Raw genomic sequence first — 4,817 nt, forward strand, 5'->3', positions numbered from 1 at the left:
TAAATACATGGAGTGTTTTGGAAATTCCTTGATACAGTTACAATATTTGGAGAGCAGAATTTTTCTCAAAGAGTTAAGATTTAGAAAAGAACCTTTTTAGAAAGTCGAAAGACACTAACCTTTGGGAAGAGATTTCACAAAATGTGTGCAAGCGCTCTCAGTTCTTAACGTTTTCAAGCATGTGTTATTATATATAGTAAAAGTCGTTTTCGAACTTAGAAATCTTATGAAATATTTTTCTTTTGCCTTCCGGAGAAGGTCGTTATCTTCATTAATTTTATGAAGAGGAAAAATTGTAAATTTTTCTTGTGCACAGGTGTCGCAGCTAAGTGCAGGATGTTTTACTTGATGTCTGTGCATATTTACCCGGTTGGTTAGTTTCGTTTTTGTTTCCCCAATATAATGTTCGTTGCATCGCGGGCATGTGATACAATATATCAGGTTTTTGCTTTTACAGTTCATATTTGCATTCACCTTTAATTCTTTTTCATTCTTTAATTTTTTGGTTAGTCCCTGTTTTATTAAATCACATGTCCCTCATCGAGGGTCTCCACATTTAGTAACTTGCATTATTTCTTCCTCTGATGCAAATCTTGCTTTGGTTAGAAGTTTCTTAAAATATGGTGGTTGCCTTCGGCTGTTGATTATTTGTTGTTCCTTGAGTATTTGTCGGAGAAACGGGGACTTGTGTATAATTGGTAGAAAGTGTTTGGCTGTTTGGGATTGTGAGTGATAACGATTGGGATATTTTTATGTTCATTTTTCCGTTTATCCTCAGTGTGAGTGTTTTTCTTCTTAGTGTAGAGATTGAGATATTTTTAGCTTCAGTTATTGCTTGGTGTATTAGTTTGGTGGAGTATTTTTGTTTTTTAAGGAACAAGTTAAGTTCTGCAAGTCCTCTCTTCTATTTGTCTCCGAAACTACTGTACATATTCGTCATGCCATATTAAAGGGTGTGTTCCTTTTTGTATGGGAAGAATGGCAAGATCTGAAGTCTAAATATTGGTGTGTGTCTGTGTTTTTGTAATAGAGGTCAATTGATATAATCTCATGAGATTAACAGATGAAGGAACAACAAGTGGGTGTATTAAATTAACGCTCAGGAAGGACACACACATACAGCAGGTGTGTGCGTTGTTAGTTCGTCGGGCGACTGCATTTTTTTTAGGCATAAGAGAATATATTCTCAATGTTTTTACGTTTAAAAAAACGCAGTCACCCGACGAACTTACAACGCACACACCTCGGGTATGTGTGTTCGACTTTGTTTATATACCTCTAGCTGCTTCTAATTCATAATCGAATATATATATATATATATATATATATATATATATATGTATATATATATATACACACGCACACACAAGATAACGAAGGCGGCTATACGCAACATAAAACCAAAAAGAAAAATTCAATTGTCCCTAATTGTGATGACGGTACAGGGTAGTACCTATTTTGCTAGAAATAAGAGTTAAAAACTCTTAGAGCCGCAAGGATGCACGTGTCCATATACTGATATGGGAGATAACCGCCCCGAAGTGAGTGAGATCACTATACTAGTCTAGTTTTGCTTAGAATTAAAGCTTATCTGTAGTGACTACTCCATATAATGACAGTCAGGATTTATCCCGTTACTACTGATGAGCTTTAATTTTAAGCGACACTGGACTAGTATAATGATATTTCTCGCAGTGCTTCCTGCACCGTCAGTCAGAATTTAGTTTCTATATATGCTCTTAATATCATTATTAAGGTGGCGAACTAGCAGAATTTTTATGACGCCGGACTAAATACTTAGTGGCATTGTTTACGTTCTGGGTTGAAATTCAGTCGAAGCTGACTTTCCTTTCATTCCACCGTGGTGCACAAAATAAGTACCAGCTGAGTACTGGTGGGGTGGGGCGATGAATTCAGCATTTTCAATTAATTAGTCACTCCTTAGTTTCCTTATATTAACTAATGATCAAGCCATTTTACATGTAGATTGACTGAAACAATTGAATTAAAATGTATAGCAAAACTGATGAGGTGGTGTGAAACATTGACCCTTCTGGTCGTTGAATGCCACCGGGATCAACTCAGCCACCGAGATGGTTCTTCCATTTGCTGTCTTCAGAAAAATAAAATATAAATTATAACATTTTATTTGGTTCATGTTTATTTCCTAACGCAACGTTTATCTGCAATTGAATTAATTACACTTCATTGATAATTAGTGACAATTACCGAATATCGACAGGTCTAACAGACGTAGAATCTTTACGTACATACATTCTGTATACGCACACACACACACACATGCATACACACATATACATGTGTATGTGTGAATATATATATATATATATATATATTTGAGAGAGAGAGAAAGAGACAGACAGACAGACAGACGGACAGACAGACAGACAGAGACAGAGAGAGAGACACAGAGAGAGACAGAGAGAGAGAGAGAGACAGAGATAGATAGATAGAGAGAGAGAGAGAGAGAGAGAGAGAGAGTGAGAGAGTCGTAGTTTACTTTACATTTAATCAAATGCTGTTAATAATTTCTAATGCAAGCAGTTCAGTTTAGCATGTTGCTTCAAGCGCATTGCTTATAGCGAGTTCCTTTTGGTATGTTCCTTGTAGTTTATATTAGCAGTTGAGCATCCATTTTGCTGTTCATTCAATTATTACACTCAATTACACTTATATCTTGTCGTCTGTTAACTCTAAATCTCTTGGTGGACACGTACCATTTGCTCTTATATTAAGCTTAAACAAGACATTAGAGGCACTAGGATCCACGGATGAAAGAACTTTACGCATGCTCTTTTCCAGGCCGGAATCCTTAATTATTTTGTGACACTTACATGGTAATAGACAACTCGGTCAGTGAGAATCTATATGGTCGTTCGGCTTGCAAGAAATAGCAGCTAGATATTGCTTATATCTAAAGCTAAACAAAAAAGTGCACCTTTGAAAATATAGTTCAAGGTATACATCGTTTGTGGTTGGGATGTCTTTGAATATTAGTGTGGTGGTCAGGGCTGACCTCGAATTAAATAGTAACAACAGTAAGAGCAGCAGCAGTAACAGTAATGACGAAGAGAAGGACAAAACACTACAGCAAGAACAACGACAGCGAGAAGAACGACGACCAGGACAACTACAACAATAACAATAAATGTTTAAAGTTTAGCTCAAGTCCAACAGTTTGCTAGAGGGATGATTGTCTATTACAACAATTGCTACTTAATTTATTGACACCGAAAGGATGAAAGACAAAGTTGGACACAGCGAAACTTGAACTCAGAGCGTAAAGATGTAACCAAATACAACTAATTACATAGTCGGGCAGTCGGCAGCTAAACCAGCAGCTCCTACCAAGACTGCTTGAAATGTACGGTTGTCTTTGGACACCCAGAGGGATGAAAAACAAGACGTGACAAACGGTGGATAAATTCAGAAGAGTCAACAGCTATCCAATCACATATTTTTATGCATGGTTTAAAAATTTTCTATTTGCAACCCAGGCTCGCGTTTACCTTACCAGGGTGGGTTGGTCTCTAAATCTAGATGAATGTAAGTAACCTAGGAGATGGGAAACTCTGAAAAATCTTGATGTGTTTTGCTCAGTGAGTTTGTGGCAAACATTTGCACGAACTTTCGGCTATCAACATTTCCGAAAACTGTGACTGGTCTTACACAAGCCTTCACCACTGAAAACAAATCCTCAGTGAAGGAAGCACAAGTCTGTGAAGGAAGCACAAGTCTGCAACGAAAAGTTTGTTTCACATTTATTGGGTGAAATTGGTCAATTTTTACCGGATAATTTCAAAAATTAAACAGACATTATCCTATCACGTTCAGTTTCTTCACAAAATTGACCATTGCATTTTACCGTTATATCCGACTTTGTCTATCGTCTTTTATTATTACTATCAATTGCCATATTTAAATATAACATAACAGTATAACTAATAGGTGTATTTTGAAAACATACCATCTAGCAACGTTTAGACTGCTTCAGCTACCCAGAGAGGTGCCTGTATCACTATAGCTTCAGTAACCCGCAAGCAGTGAGGAGAGTAGAACTCGCTTTACAAGGTTACGTTGCCTAAGTAAAAACGTATCTTTTTTTTAGTTGTTGGTTTCAGTTCTCCCCCTCTCGTTCTTCCTTCTGTTGTTCTTCGCTTCTCCCCTTCACTACTATTTCTCTCTCTCTCTCTTTCTCTTCCTCCCTGTCTCTCATTGCTCACCTATGTTCAACTTCCTCCCCTTTTTTTCTCTCTCTACCACTCTCTCTCCTTACCCCTCACTGGTCACATGTGACTGGCTACTGCCCTCTTTCTTCTCTTGGCGACTGCCAAGCTAGCACGAACTTTCTTCTCTCTCCAGTTCGTCACATCACAGCGTTCAGTATAGAGATATTTTTTCACGTCTGGCCTACAGCCCTTCTTGTTTATTTTCACTGTTTCGTCCTCCTGTCGTGTTTTCTGTTTGCCACTATTTCTCGGCATTACAAATTTAAATTGATTTAATTTAATTTGTTTCCGCGGGAAAAACTATTCTAACCATGCATCCTGCCCTAATTCTTCGAAACGCTTAGTTTAGAATAGGGGCAGCTGATGAAGGAAATATTTTCTATGTGGCCCGTTTGTTTTCTGTGCTCTGTTTATGTTCTGTTTTGCATTTTGCCCACGTTTTCTGTGACGTCCTGTACCCAGATATGCATCTATATATACATGTAGATGTAGGTTTGTACATACATGTACGTATATATGCATATACTCACATATTATTTGTATTATCTATCTATCTATCTATCTATC

This window comes from Octopus bimaculoides, chromosome 5, assembly GCF_001194135.2.
Source record: "Octopus bimaculoides isolate UCB-OBI-ISO-001 chromosome 5, ASM119413v2, whole genome shotgun sequence".
Classification (NCBI taxonomy): Eukaryota; Metazoa; Mollusca; class Cephalopoda; order Octopoda; family Octopodidae; genus Octopus; species Octopus bimaculoides.